Below are 16,588 nucleotides of genomic sequence, written 5' to 3'. Positions count from 1 at the left end.
TCAAAAAGAATTTAACTGCTTGGAGACCCAGATCATGCCTAATTGAAGAATAAAGGGACTCGACATCTGTGCTGACAAAAATGGTGTCCTTATTGATTGTAACCTCCTCAAGTCTTTTTCAATTCTATTTTTGACTTCGCTACCTATTTCTTCTGATTGGTGGATTACTATCCAGTATCTATTTTGTGTTTCTTACCAGGATATGGCAGGTTTCTTGTAAATTCCTTCCCGTGACACCTGCAATGACATACAAAAAGGCTCGCTCTATTAAAGAAAGATTGGTTCATAGTCATTTTACGAGTAACAACAGGACATGGCTGACTAGCAATGTTAAGGGCTACTTCAGATGCAGTGGATGTATTGCCTGTGGGTCCATGAATCCTGGTAAATTTTTTCTATTAAATGTTACAGGTAGACGATACGAGATTAGATCAATCATCAACTGTAGAACCAAGGGTGTTATCTACAAAGTGACCTGTATTTGTCTCAAGGAATACATTGGCAAAACTAAGAGGGAGTTCAGGAGGAAAATATGGGAGCACATTCGGGATATCCGCCTGGGAAATGATACACCTTTGGCCCGACACGTTCTTGAGAATCACGCAGGGGATTCCAGAGTGATAAGCTTCCAGGGTATTGATGTAATCACACCCCCGATGAGAGGAGGGAATTATGACAACAAGATCCTTAAACAGGAAGCCAAATGGATTTTCTGGTTGAAAATGGTCAAACCACAGGGCCTTAACGACATTCTTTCCTTTGCATCCTTCTTAGAATAATAGGATAGGAAAGTTAGAAGGGCGAGTCGTCGTCCGAGTGGGGGCACCATCCACCGTTTTGTCCTTAGGGTGCCGACCTCCACAGCTAGGTAGGGCTTTGGTTTGTAGTTAGGGCTCTTAAGTTTAGCTGTAGAACAAAAATAGGGGAGTTTTCTGTTTTTCGCCCTGGACCGATTCACCCTGACATCCGGTTCTTTTTGACCCCCTTCCTCCCCTTCCCGGACTTTTTTGCTTTGGTTATATTATCCTATTCCTGGCTCCCTATTTTTAGATCCGTTGCCAATGTGGATTACTTTTACTCTTTTAAGATGTGGTTATCTGCTCTTTTCATGATCTTCCTTTGGAGGATTCCTTATAACAGCCTTTTGCTTATACCCTTTACTTGACGTTCTGTTGCTAAGGTCTTCTCCTGCATATCCTATCTGGACTAATCGCACTTTATATGTGTGATTTTTGTGGCTCTTCATATGTTGATGCGGCCAGTTCTATGGCGCTATATAACATTGATTGTAAGGTATTCTATGTTGCCATTTATTTTTGGGCAATACAAGGTGTTTGCGCAGGCGCATGTCTGCACGCACCGAGACACTACCCTTTGTGATGTGTGCATCCCAATCGCGATCATGTGATCCGGGGGCGGGTTCACCGCGGTGGGTGGATGTGACGTCGGATGCTACTCTGAGCGGCTGGCACATTTAAAACATTGCTATGCGGCGATACGGGTGCGCTCTGCCCTGAATATGCCTGCGGTCTTTTGAAAGTAAGTTATAGCTTTGTAATATAACCTGATACTTATACCTGTTTGAACGGACTTTTGACATATTGTGTGCATGTTTATATTTTTCCTGCAGTATGTGTGCTATCCACATTGGTCTTGAATGACCAGGATTATTGATCTCTTACTCCCCTGATGATATTTATGAAACACGTTGGGAGATCGCTGATGCTGTTAGGAGCTGGTTTTCTATATATAGGGATCCTGTGTCAGAAGGACGAGGACCAGGCTATCTGACCCTAGACAACCAGAATTTCCAGCAGCGGTGTTTACTAAGGCAAGAAAGGGACATCACGGCAGACTGGTGATACCATTCCCTATTTTTCTTCCTCTTGTATGCAATTTTGAGCAAATCTTGCGCACCGATATTGAACTGTCTTTGATGACACACATGCCTATGGCCGTATATATATAGCTTATTGGCAGATCTCCTATTCCTGGGATCCTGTTGCCTACGTTGACTATGGGCTTTAGGGCACCTTTCATTGTTGATTGTTACTGTCTGTTTTAACCTTTACATTCTGTGACCTTTTTATTACTGAATTATTAAAAGGTAAACTTTAGGCGTTTTTTCAATTCTATATTTCACTTCGCTACCTATTTCCAGCGGAGAGTTCACCCACGCGAACACTTATCAAAAACACTGGAAACGGGTTCAATACTTGGCTGACTACTTCTGGAACCGATGGAGGAAGGAATACCTCACCATTCTTCAAGGAAGAAAGAAGGGGTGACATCCCAAGCTGAACCTCAAAGAAGGAGACCTAGTCCTCATTAAGGACCATACCACAGAAAGGACTGACTGGCCTATGGGATTTATTACTAGGATACTGCCTAGCCAAAACGGCAATGTTCGGAAGATGGAGCTAAATGTCATAAGGAAAGGTGAGACGAAGACCTTTGTAAGGCCAATCCACGAACTTGTTCTGCTGTTGCCCATAGAGAGTGTCCCTATGGGATGAACGCTACCTGACCTGAACTTTGAGCCACCCTTCTTGTTTTGGACACAATTGAGTTTGTTTTTGCATTTAACGTGCCTTTCCTTTCAGGTTATATTATGGACTCAATAGTGAAATCCCCAAAGTGAATTTCAGACAGGGAGTGTGCTGTTCCTACTTGTTTTAGTTGAAACTGTTATTTAATGTTTTTCATGCTTGTCTCTGCTGCCATCAACTGGTCAGACCTTTCAGCTCCTCTGTTTCTTTTCGTCCAGCCCATGGGAGTGTCTGCAGCTCCTCTTACATTACTTCCTGGCATGTTCAGTTATGAGCCAGAGATCGTGAGAATAACACCCCTTATTGGAGCTGCTGGAAGCAAAGTCTTCTGATTTTAGTGGCTCCAGAAACAAGCATCACAAGACAATCACAATGCCAGGTACTTGGACCACTGTACTCCTGCATGTCCTTAACCTTTGGAGAAAATAAACCACCATTGTTTCATCTCAGCATGTGCATGTTTAACTCTGGAGCGCTCTGGTCATGTCTGTCTCACCTATAGGAAAAACGAAGGTAAGATTCTCGCGCCATCCCACTTCACGCCTTCAATCACCTTTAAGTGGGGACAGAACAAATCTCTCTTTTTATACACCCTAAAATCTTGTTTGCTTTAGCAGCTGCTTGGCATTGAGTGCTGTTGCTCAGCTTATAAGAATTCCCAAGTCTTTCTGCTGTGGTCCTGAGTTTACATCCATTTAATGTATATGCAACTATAGGATTACTCCGTCCTAGGTGCATTACTTTACATTTATCAACATTAAATCTCATTTGCCAAGTGTCTGCCCATTCTGACATCTTATCCAGATCTTTTTGTAATATTATACTCTCAAGGTCAGTTTTTAATATCCTACATAGTTTGGTGTCATCAGCAAAGACTGACACTTTACTACCAATCCCATCCACAAGGTCATTAATAAAAAGATTAAAAAAATTGGTCCTAGCACAGATCCCTGTGGCACCCCACTGCTGACTATAGCCTATTTAGAGAATGAACCATGTATGACTACTCTTTGTTTCCTATCTTTTAGCCAATTCCTTACCCAGTTGCATATTGTTTTCCCTTAGTCCTTTCTTCTGGAGCCTCATTTTAAGGCTATTATGTGGTACAGTATCAAATGACTTTGCAAAGTCCAAATAAATCACATCAGCTGCATTACCAATATCCAGATTTGCGCACCTCTTTATAGAACCCCAACATGTTGGTTAGACTTATGTTTCATGAATCCATGCTGTCTGTCAGTTATTATTTTATTTTCTGCAATATATTTTTGCATGTCATCCCTTAAAATGCCCTCAAAAACTTTGCATACTACTGATGTCAGGCTTACTGGACGGTAGTTGCCTGGATCTGTAGCACCCCATGGACCCTGCAGGGCATAACTCTTCACTGGGCTAGTGGTTTTGGGGTATTGCTGTGAATGGCTTGACCTGGCTCTGTGGCCCCGTCGGCTACAGGCAAAGAGAGAGTCAAAAAGGGGGGGCTGGGGGGTTTGCTTTGCAGCGCCACTCGTGGTGCACAGCCAGGGATTAGCCGCCGCTTCAAGATGTCGCTCTCCTCCGGGGGTTATGTTACCACAGCCTAGGTAGTCCAGCTCCCCAAAGGTGGAGCGAGCCCCAGGGAGGACGGTGGTGATGAGGGAAGGGCCGTTGGCGGCGGTGCCGGCAAATCAGAGTCTCACAAAGGGGCTGTGGATCCAGGTGTTTTACTCACAGTTCATGTGCTGCACCTGCAGAGTACCATGTTGTGAATGTTAGTTATGTTTTGGCTACTCGGAGGCTCCCTCTGATGGCCAGGAATGGTTTGGACTTGGACCAGGTGTGTTGTGCAGTGGGTGTTTCCTTTGCTAACTCTCTGCTTATTTAAATCTTGGTCTGATTGCAGGCTGTTGCCGGATGTCAGTTGTTCTTTGTATCTCCAGCCTGCTTAATCCTGCTCTACACCATATCTTCCCCAGATAAGTGCTTGCTCTTTATTTATTGTCTGGTTCTTTTGTTTATCTGGGTTTGTCATTTGCTGTGGTTGGTTTCAGTTTATTTGCTTGCAGGGATTTTCCCCCTCAGTGGATTGTTGAGGAACTCCCTGCAGTTCTGTGTGAAGTATAGCTCCTTTGGGTCCATGTGTTTGTGGCTTGTTGACTTTGTTATGATTTTTGTTTTCTGTTCATTGGTATGACAAGGGCACCTGGTATAGGACGGAGTTCAGATCGTGCGATCTGAGGGCCTTTTTGTACTATCAGGAAGTTGGTATTTTGCAGGGTTTTTCTCTGGCCACCATCAGTCCTTTTCCTGTCCTTTCCTATTTTAGTCAGTGGGGGCCTCACCTTTTGCTAATCCTGTCATCTACCTGTGTATTGTGTTTTTCCTATATCACCGCAGTCTTTGAATGTGGGGGGCTTGCTATTCTTGTCTATTTTCTGAGGCAGAGAGTTATTCATCTTTCCTACCTTTAGGATAGTTAGTTCTCCAGCTGGGTTCGCGGTGCACAGGATGTTAGTTCACCCCTCGGCTACTTCTAGTTGTGATGGTTAGTAAGGGGATGGCGGCCAGATTAGTTGCCAATGCTCTTGTCCCCTTTTGCCAATGATTTGTGGTGGTCTTCCAATGTTCCGGCTCATAACAGTACCAGCTATCGCCGTGATTGGCCCTAGCTGATCCTGGATAAAGCAGAGGTCACTACCGATGTTGTGAAGCATGTGAGACCTTCCTACGTGCCCCTTGTAGTGTGGATCCCTGTGGTGTGAAGCTACTTGGGGACCCCAGTGTCATTGGCTTTAGTTGCCGTCCCATACGCAGGCAGCACAAAACTTGTTATGGAGCCGCCCGTTGCTCCTGTCTCTATCTGCTGTTGTGCCCCGGGACTTTTGGTGGTGGGAAATGGGATGTGAAATCCCCTTTCCCTGCAGATTTGTTAAATTCCATGAAAGTTCCCCTACCCGAGGGCTCTGCACCCTGACTGGCGCCGGTCCCGAAGGGGATTTTGGGGGCTCACCCTCCAGCTACCGAGTTGCTCCTCTTTCTCACAGCTCCACTCTGTCATCACCTGCTTCTCTCTCAGACTGCTCGGTACCCATTTGGCTCCTCTGGGGGGAGCCGTGCGGCATCCCCCCAGAGGCCTTGCTCCTCTCTCCTCAAGCTGTTCTCTTTCCTAAGTCCAAACTGTTCTTAGGTCAAAACCCTTCTAAAATGAAACTAAAGGCCGCTTTACACGCTGCGATATCGGTACCGATATCGCTAGCGTGGGTACCCGCCCCCATCTGTTGTGCGACACGGGCAAATCGCTGCCCGTGCCGCACAACATCGCCCAGACACGTCACACGTACTTACCTGCCCGGTGACGTCGCTGTGACCGACGAAGCGCCTCCTTTCTAAGGGGGCGGTTCGTTCAGCGTCACAGCGACGTCACAGCTGTGTCACTAAACCGCCGCCTAATAGAAGAGGAGGGGCGGAGATGAGTGGGACGTAACATCCCACCCACCTCCTTCCTTCCTCATAGCGGCCGGGAGGCAGGTAAGGAGGGCTTCCTCGTTCCTGCGGTGTCACACGGAGCGATGTGTGCTGCTGCAGGAACATGGAACAACCTCGTTACTGCTGCAGTAACGATTTTTGAGAATGGATCCCCATGTCACCGATGAGCGATTTTGCACGTTTTTGCAACGATGCAAAATCGGTCATAGGTGTCACACGCAACGGCATCACTAATGCGGCCGGATGTGTCGTAGCGTGTAAAGCCCCCTTAAGTGTGTTCGTTCACTTCTCCGGCAGCCGCCACATTTTTGATGATTCATCCTGCTTGAGAATTTCCCAGCCTGGCTTCCTGAGTAATGTAAGTGCTGGCTCACTAACTGGGTGTTTATGTTAGTGTATTGTATAAGCTCCAAGCACCAGCGGTTAACCTCCTCTTACCCGGGATAAGCATTACACCCTAAGACAGATGCGATACTCTGTGGTGACTAGAGTTTACTCTTTGTTCTTTAGAAGCCTGCAGAGATCTTTTCCTTTCAGCTGCTAATAATTATCCCTCAACCTCTCTGTCTTTATATACCAGTATTTCCTCTTGGTATGTTGCTAGTGATAGAGTTAAGTTTCTATACGGTCTGAATTACAAGCAGACTGCTTGTAATAGTCTGGAGAAAAGTTGCTGTATGTTTCTGTTCCTCTCCCTAAGTCATCTTGGAGATAACTTGTTCATTTGCTTTCCCCTTGTTTGTTTTCCCTGTGTCTTCTTTAGGATTTAGTGGGGATGGCTAGCACTCATCCCATCCAATCATTACTTAGGGTCCAGTTTAGGGTCAGCCAGAACCAGTTATCCTACTCACTGCATAGGTGCGGAAGCTATCTAGGGACATCAGGGGATCCAAGGGCCAGTAGAAGGTTTTATCAGGGGTCACCATCTCTCCCTTCCCTAGACATATGATTTCTCTTTTCCCTCTGCCTCCCTCTATACCATTTGCTTGTTATTTCCCAATACCTTGGGTGTCATATTGTTGAAGGGAAGCTATCACCAGGTTTTCCTACCTCAAACAGCATAATATAGGAAAAGAGACTCTGATTCCAAAAATGTATCACTTAGTTTACTGGGTGCAGCAGTTATAACACAATCAGAGTCTTTTGATGTATCAGAGCTCAGAAAGCTAACCATGCCCACAGAATAGCTTTGTGTGTGTGTCATTGTCTATTGACAGTGATCTGCTTATCAGAGGATGGGGTGTGGTCAGACAAGTGCTCTTGAGTTCTGTAGTCCTGGCCGGTGATAAAACCAAAATTGTAAGTAAACAGCAGCACACAGCCTTATAAGTGACATATCTTTGAAATCTGTGGTTTAGTATACATTTTATCTGTTCAACAGAAATATATTATTATTGTAACCTTTATCTGGTAACAGGGATTGTAGAAGCTACCAAAACTTATGGTTACCTTCTCCTCTATACTGTAGTGATCATTGTAAAGAAATCCGTGCTACTAAAATTCGAAAAGTTAAACTCCAAATTGACCAGAGCACGACTGCAAACAGAAATAATCACAGAAACTCATACAGGTTGTAGGAAAATGAAATTAAAAAGTACACATTGCCAGAAGTGGGATTAGCAGTTTGCCAGCTCTGCTTCTAATGTGTTAAAATGCCTTGCCAAATTAGTAGGGGATAATGTTTATGGCCTGCAAGTAGATGTGTTCCTTATATGTACATTATTACGCTATTTTATTCCAGAGTGTTAATTTAGGAAGCTGCTTTTTATAAGGAATTTATTTTTTCTTCCTGCTGCAAAGTGCACTACGTATGTGTTATTTAAGACGGGTTACACTGGGGGAACTTACGGCTCATGTTCCCAAGATTGGAAGCAGTTAGATAATTTATGTGGTTTCCTTTCGTACCAAAAGAAGGACAGAGGTTGTGAAACTGAGATGCCAACAGGAATTCATGGTAGTAGTTCCAGTGGAAAATGATCAAAACAATTATATTTGCCTCTATGGTATTAACAATGTTCAAAAGACCTGAAAAACTCCCCCATAAAAAAACAGAATTACAGTTTAGTGTATATGAAACACTATTTTGGGATCTGAGGGCTTTAGAAAAGCTATCATATTACATAATAATGTGTGATATTACACAGATGCAATATAACCTCTATCAATTAATGAGTAATCGTAGTTTTTATTTTAATTCATATGAAAAAAAAGCAACTTTGTCATATATCTTATCAGAGAAACTTTTCTCCACCTGAACTAATCTTCCATTCTTAAAGGGAACCTGTCACCGGATGTTTATAATAGTTACCTAACGGTCGGCTCGAGCAGATGGGTCGGATGGGCGTCTCCGTTCTCCAGGTCCCACGCATCCTCTTTCGGCCATCTTTGTCCTCCTTCTAAAGCTAGTGTGGATGACGTGTTCAACATCATCTACACTAGCCGACAGTGAGGTCCTGCGCAGGCGCACTTTGCTCTGCTATGCTCAGGGCAGATCAAAGTGTGCCTGCGCAGGACCTCTCTGTCGGCTAGTGTAGATGACATAGAACGCATCATCCACACTAGCTTCAGAAGGAGGACAAAGTTGGCCGAAAGAGAAGGCGCGTATCCGGAGAACGGAGACACCCATACGACCCATCTGCTCCGCACCGACCGTTAGGTAACTATTATAAACATCCAGTGACAGGTTGCCTTTAATTCATGGATAAGATATATAAAATCTGAGTTCTGTGAAGACAGGCTTTCCCATCACTGAGACAGGCGATGACAGTTGGTGTTTTTAAATTTCCATGAGTAGAGTAGGAGATGAAGGCTGACATAGACATTCAGGGTCAGGCTCCATAGAACTTTATGAGCACTAGCTGGATTCTCCTATCTAAAAAACATGAAAAAGACATATTTTATCCAATAAGTTAGAATTTTGAGAGTGAAAGATTACTCCATAAATAAAAAAAGTAGATTTCTTAAATAAGATATATTAAAAAGTTTCTTCTTTTCACAAGTATTATTGATTTATAATAATAAATAAACTGAATGGACACCGGTGCTCACAGGCGAAGGATATTGGGGTGGGTGGATGAACTGGCCGATAAACCAGAGTAGGGAGCGTATACCTCAGGGAATTAGATTAGGGTTATGGATGGACTCTGATGATAGAAGGGTAACTAATCGGAAGCCGCAGGTAGTAGACAGGTTCCGCGTGTAACCTGTCTGAAAGTGGTAAACACTGACTAGATAATAGAATATAAAACTACCACATCCTTTTCCCATTCTAATTAGTAGCGCGGTAGTTTTATATTCGATTTATAATTATAAATACACAAATAAAATGATGGCTATTCTTTAAAGGCTTTATCTCATTCCCATCACTTCCTTATGGACAGAGTGAGGCAGATCCACATACATCTGTATGCATGAGTTGCAGGTATCACGCACATGTCGGTTTTCCCATTTAAGTCTGATGCAACATGAAAACCCCATTTTAAGGTAATGCAAAAAAAAGACACATTCTACATATTTTGTGCTTTTTTTGTAAAACCACTTTAAATAATATTTTATAGATCGACATTCTCAGCAATTCTATAATATATTACAAGTTCTCAAATTGTTATGAGCAGAAAGAATTTTGGAAATCCAAATACTCTGTATTCTGCTAATGGAGAGATTAATGGACTGGGGCACATGTAGAATTTGCCGAGCCTCCTAGCAATGTCAGGAGGAGTTTCCCAGCGATGCCTAGGTTCCCTATACTCCAGAGACCCTACAGGAGCCAGAAGCATCTGCTCCAAGCCCTGCTCTCTTGATGGCTTGGTAAGTGACTGCAATTTGGCTCTAAAAGGAGACTGAATAAACCCATGTCTACATCTATCTGGGTAGTTAGTCCATAGGAGTAGAAAACCACTTTACAAACATAATGTTCTGCACAATACATTTATTTACAGGAAATAATGGAAAAATAAAAAAAATTGCTGCAACGAATCATCATTACTATTATGCATATGTAGATTGTAGCAGTGAGGTAGTTGTGGGCAAGGGATTGACTCCATATGCACACTACATGAAAGTGCTAGTCCTGGCTTACTATGTATACTTGTGAAGAGTGGGCTACTGGTTTGTTTTGAAACAATGGTCATTTACTTAATGGTTAATTTTCATCAACAACTTCACACACCAGATAGCCAATGCATACCTTAGAGCATGTTTCAAGTGTACAAGACACAGTCTCATTTCTCAATGGGTCGTTTTTGGTCTTAATGGCCTTGTACATTCCAGCACAACCCAGCCTAATGCCATAGTCAAATTTGTGATGGTTAACTGCCTTTACAGCGGCTCTACGTTTAGTCTCCTCATGCTCTTCTTCTGTATGTCACAGTACATGCTGGCATTCATGGTTGCCCCCAACGCTTTAACCTCTGCATCAATACTGGCAGCACTCACATGTCTATATTGAAAAGACAACCTCTGGATATGGTGCTGAGAACGTCCACTCAAATCCTTTGGTCGACCATACCGAAGCCTGTTCTGAGTAGAACCTTTCTTGTTAAACCACTGTATGGTCTTGGCCACCGTGCTGCAGCAACGTTTCAGGGTGTTGTCAATCTTCTTATAGCCAAGGCCATTTTTATGTAGAGCAAGAATTTGTTTTTTCAGATCCTCAGAGAATTCTTTGCCATGAGGAGCATGATGAACTTCCAGTGACCAGTATGATAGTGTGTGAGCAATAATATCAAATTTAAAACATCTTCTCCCCGTTCACACCTGAGACCTTGTGACACTAATGAGCCACATGACATCGATAACTAACTGGAGCCTTATTTATAAGAATCGCCTCACAGAAAGGTCATTCAATTGCCTATAGCAACCATAGTGCAGGTTTCAACATTGAAGCTGCTGAGGTAAATTGAAAGCTAAACTCTCATTGGTAGCAATGGACAACTAGCTTATTATCAAGCGTAACCAATAATCTTCTATCTATTCACTATATAATGCTGGACATGTCCTTTTTTTCAAAGCTGAGCTGGTGCATTCACAGTGCTGTGTTCACGTCAACATAGCACTGTGCACGTACCGACCATTTCATCTGCCTGCCCACACTAGCGTCATAGTAAGTGAGGGGAAAGGCAACAAAGTGCCCACCCACAGCACATGCATCATGGTGAGGGAGATCAGCAGCATGCGGACATCACACAAAACTGAAGATGTCTGCGCCTGTATGGAGGCTGCTGACCAGAACGCTGTGGTGCAGGGTACGGGATGTGCTGAATGCAGGGGCTAGCTTTGTGCACTGGGGAGCGCATGATCTCTGTGGAGGCTGCACGGTACTGTGAGTTTAAAGAGGCGTTTCAGAGCGGGACACCGATACAGCAGGAGGTAGAGGATCTGCTGAAGCAGGTAAAGCAGTGCAGGTGCCAGCCAAGGTAAATGATGGCACTGCGACAACCACAAAGGCACGTGCTGCTGCTCTCTGCTATGTCAACACACACACTTGCGGCCAATTCACTGATGCTGCCTGCACTGACCACCACATGCTGCTGCTCTCTGTTATTTGCCAATACATATATAGATTCATTCATTCATTCATTCATTCACTCATTCATTCATTCACTATATATTTCTGAATGCGTCCTTCTGTCCCAAGCCAGGATTGAACTGTTTGTCCAGTGCATGCGCAGTGCTATGTTCACGTTGTAGTTGAATTCTTCAACAAAATGGTGCTGGAGTAATTGTCTGCCTTTACCATGAACTGTACAATTTTATTTTAGACATATGAATATCACAGGTCACTAGTGATGAGCGAGTACTAAAAAGCTCGGGTGCTCGAAGCTCGGGCCGAGCCTCCCAAGATACTCGTGTACTCGGCCCGAGCAACGAGCCCAATGTTATCCTATGGGAGACCCGAGTATTTTTGTGAAATGACCTCCCGGCAGCATGGAGAAACCCTAAAAATGGCACAAAAGTCTCAGAAGAGTGCTCAAATGACATGGCAACAGCATGGGGAAGACCCCTTGAAGCATTTATCACTCAAAAGTCACAGCTGTGAACAATTTTGTCCGCGTTTTACGCCATTTTTACGGACTCACCAGAAAACCTTCCAAAATGACCCCAAAATGATTTTTCATGGCAGAAATGTTAAGGGCACATACCCAATAGTGAGATAGAGCTGGTGTATGTTACTTTTTGAGATTAATACATGAAAGATTTTACGTGAAAACATTGTGTGGCACTCCGATGTCCCTGAGAAGAGACGTACATGAAGGCCTCTTGAGTCTAATGTGCCCATTTTGAGGAAGTGAGTCTTTGTAGTATTTTCCTTTGCCAGGGCAGTCCAAAATTGTGAGGTTCACCAATGTCCCTGGATAGAGACGTGCATGATGGCCTGTAAACCTGAAGTGCCCATTGTAAGGAAGTGGGTCTATTTTAGTATAGCCCTTTGCCAGGGCAGCCAAAAATTGGGAGGCTCCACATTGTCCCTGGATAGAGACGTGCATGATGGCCTGTAAACCTGAAGTGCCCATTGTAAGGAAGTGGGTCTATTTCAGTATAGCCCTTTGCCAGGGCAGCCAAAAATTGGGAGGCTCCACATTGTCCCTGGATAGAGACGTGCATGATGGCCTGTAAACCTGAAGTGCCCATTGTAAGGAAGTGGGTCTATTTCAGTATAGCCCTTTGCCAGGGCAGCCAAAAATTGGGAGGCTCCACATTGTCCCTGGATAGAGACGTGCATGATGGCCTGTAAACCTGAAGTGCCCATTGTAAGGAAGTGGGTCTATTTCAGTATAGCCCTTTGCCAGGGCAGCCAAAAATTGGGAGGCTCCACATTGTCCCTGGATAGAGACGTGCATGATGGCCTGTAAACCTGAAGTGCCCATTGTAAGGAAGTGGGTCTATTTCAGTATAGCCCTTTGCCAGGGCAGCCAAAAATTGGGAGGCTCCACATTGTCCCTGGATAGAGACGTGCATGATGGCCTGTAAACCTGAAGTGCCCATTGTAAGGAAGTGGGTGTATTTCAGTATAGCCCTTTGCCAGGGCAGCCAAAAATTGGGAGGCTCCACATTGTCCCTGGGTAGAGACGTGCATGATGGCCTCAAAACATTAAGTGTCCATTTTAAGGAAGTGGGTCTATTTCAGTATAGCCCTTTGCCAGGGCAGCCAAAAATTGGGAGGCTCCACATTGTCCCTGGATAGAGACGTGCATGATGGCCTGTAAACCTGAAGTGCCCATTGTAAGGAAGTGGGTGTATTTCAGTATAGCCCTTTGCCAGGGCAGCCAAAAATTGGGAGGCTCCACATTGTCCCTGGGTAGAGACGTGCATGATGGCCTCAAAACATTAAGTGTCCATTTTAAGGAAGTGGGTCTATTTCAGTATAGCCCTTTGCCAGGGCAGCCAAAAATTGGGAGGCTCCACATTGTCCCTGGATAGAGACGTGCATGATGGCCTGTAAACCTGAAGTGCCCATTGTAAGGAAGTGGGTCTATTTTAGTATAGCCCTTTGCCAGGGCAGCCAAAAATTGGGAGGCTCCACATTGTCCCTGGATAGAGACGTGCATGATGGCCTGTAAACCTGAAGTGCCCATTGTAAGGAAGTGGGTGTATTTCAGTATAGCCCTTAGGCAGGGCAGCCAAAAATTGGGAGGCTCCACGTTGTCCCTGGGTAGAGACGTGCATGAGGGCCTCAAAACATTGTTCCCATTGCAAAGGAGCGGGTCTCCTGTCGTTGTAATGTCCATTCTGCAAAGAATGGGCGAAAAAATTTACCACTGGGGGTATACCTGAAACAAAGACCTAACTATTGTAACGGTCATCATGATGGCGCATGAGGAGAAGGAGGAGCAGTCCAGCGATTATCCAAAGTCGAGAAGTGTACCCATGGGTGAGTGGAGGTACATGGCAAACTTTAAACTCCGCTCTCATTTGCTGGTGGTGTGGTGAAGTCTGGCCCAATCCAACCCTTGTTCATCTTTATCAGAGTCAGCCTGTCAGCATTTTCAGTTGACAGGCGGGTGCGTTTATCTGTAATGATTCCACCTGCGGCACTAAAAACACGCTCTGACAAAACGCTAGCAGCAGGGCAGGCCAGGACTTCCAAGGCGTAGAGAGCCAATTCATGCCACGTGTCCAGCTTGGATACCCAATAATTGTAAGGCACAGAGGAATGTCGGAGTACAGTTGTTCGATCTGCAAGGTACTCCTTCAGCATCTGGGCAAACTTAGGATTTCTTGTGGCACTACCCCGCACCTCAGGGGCTGTGGTACGTGAGGGGCTGAGAAAACTGTCCCACATCTTAAAGACTGTTCCCCTACCTCTGGCGGATTGGACTTGTGCCTCTCTCGGCTGTACGCCTCGGTTGTCCACTGATTCCTGACCTATGCCGTTAGCGTTTTGTGAGGGGAATGCTTTGCCTACTTCCGTGAGTATGGCCTTCCGAAACTGCTGCATTTTGGTTGACCTCTCCTCCACGGGAATAAGAGACAAAAAGTTCTCCTTGTAGCGTGGGTCTAACAGTGTTACCAACCAGTAATGATTGTCGGCCAAGATGTTCTTAACGCGAGGGTCACGAGACAGGCAGCTTACCATAAAGTCAGCCATGTGCGCCAGACTCTTAACAGCCAGGACTTCAGTAGCCTGACCAACAAGATGACTGAACATGCTGTCCTCCTCCTCCTCCTCCTCCTCCTCCTCCTCATCTACCCTGTCCTCTGGCCAGCCACGCTGAATCGAGGATATGACTGGTGTGCATGTCATATCCTCAATTTGGCCAGAGAGTTGCTCCATGTCTTCATCCTCCTCCTCGTCATAGTCCTCCACTGCACGTTGTGATGAGACGAGGCTGGGCTGTGTGTTATCACCCACACCCACTACTGTTTCTTGCTGCAACTCATCGCGCTCCGCCTGCAATGCATCATGTTTGTTTTTCAGCAGGGACCGTTTTAGAAGGCAGAGTAGCGGTATGGTGACGCTAATAATGGCGTCATCACCACTCACCATCTTGGTGGAGTCCTCAAAGTTTTGGAGGATGGTACATAGGTCTGACATCCATCTCCACTCCTCAGGTGTTATGTGTGGAGTTTGACCCATTTCCCGACGGCTTAGGTGATGCAGGTACTCAACAACTGCCCTCTTCTGCTCACATATCCTGACCAACATGTGCAGAGTTGAATTCCAACGCGTGGGGACATCACACACCAGTCTGTGAGCCGGAAGATGCAAACGGCGCTGAAAGCCGGCAAGGCCGGCTGAAGCAGTAGGTGACTTTCGAAAATGTGCAGACAGGCGGCGAACTTTTACCAGCAGATCAGACAGCTCTGGGTATGACTTTATAAACCGCTGAACCACGAGGTTGAGCACATGGGCCACGCATGGAACATGTGTCAGCTGGCCTCGCCTCAAAGCCGCCACCAGGTTCCGGCCATTGTCACAAACGACCTTTCCTGGCTTTAGGTTCAGAGGTGTGAGCCAGTGATCTGCCTGCTGTTTCAGAGCTGTCCACAGCTCTTCTGCATTGTGGGGTTTGTCACCTATGCAGATTAGCTTCAGCACAGCCTGTTGCCGCTTCGCCGAGTCAGTGCTGCAGTGCTTCCAGCTTGTGACTGGTGTGGAGGGCACAGTGGATGAGGATGCGCAGGAGGAGGAGGAGGCTGAAGAGCATGACATTCCGGAGCTGTAGAGTGTGGGTGAAACACTGACTGAGGTAGGGCCTGCAAACCTTGGTGTGGGAAGGACGTGTTGCGTCCCTCGCTCAGACTGGGTCCCAGCTTCCACAATATTAACCCAGTGTGCCGTCAACGAGATGTAGCGGCCTTGCCCACAAGCACTTGTCCACGTGTCTGTGGTTAGGTGGACCTTGGGTGAAACAGCGTTGTTCAGGGCACGTGTGATGTTTTGTGACACGTGGTTATGCAACGCGGGGACGGCACACCGGGAGAAATAGTGGCGGCTGGGGACCGAGTAACGTGGGACAGCTGCCGCCATCAGGTCACGGAATGCTTCTGTCTCCACCAGCCTAAAAGGCAACATTTCCAGCGCAAGCAGTCGCGAAATGTTAGCATTTAGAACTGTGGCATGTGGGGTGTTGGCAGTGTATTTGCGCCTGCGTTCAAAGGTTTGCTGAATGGATAACTGAACGCTGCGCTGGGACAAGGACGTGCTTGATGATGGTGTTCTTTCTGCGTAGGCAACTGCAGGTGCAGGAGTGGAGGAGGCTTGTTCGCAGGCAGCATGGACAGAGGATTGGCTCGCATGCACAACCAGCGAAGACGTAGCAGTGACATCAGCAAGCACTGCTCCTCGACTCTGTTGTACTTCCCACAAAGTCGGGTGCTTGGCTGACATGTGCCTGATCATGCTGGTGGTGGTCAGGCTGCTAGTTTTGGTACCCCTGCTGATGCTGGCACGGCAGGTGTTGCAAATGGCCTTTTTTGAATCATCTGGATCCAACTTAAAAAACTGCCAGACTCGTGAAGACCTAACATTTGTACAGGCACCTTGTGTCGTCGTGTTGTTCCGGGGAACGGTTGCCTGACTTCTGCCTGGGGCCACCACCCTGCTTCTTACTGCCTGTTGTGATGCTACGCCT

The sequence above is a fragment of the Anomaloglossus baeobatrachus genome, chromosome 3, assembly GCF_048569485.1.
Source record: "Anomaloglossus baeobatrachus isolate aAnoBae1 chromosome 3, aAnoBae1.hap1, whole genome shotgun sequence".
NCBI lineage: Eukaryota > Metazoa > Chordata > Amphibia > Anura > Aromobatidae > Anomaloglossus > Anomaloglossus baeobatrachus.
Note: the sequence above shows the minus strand (reverse complement) of the source record.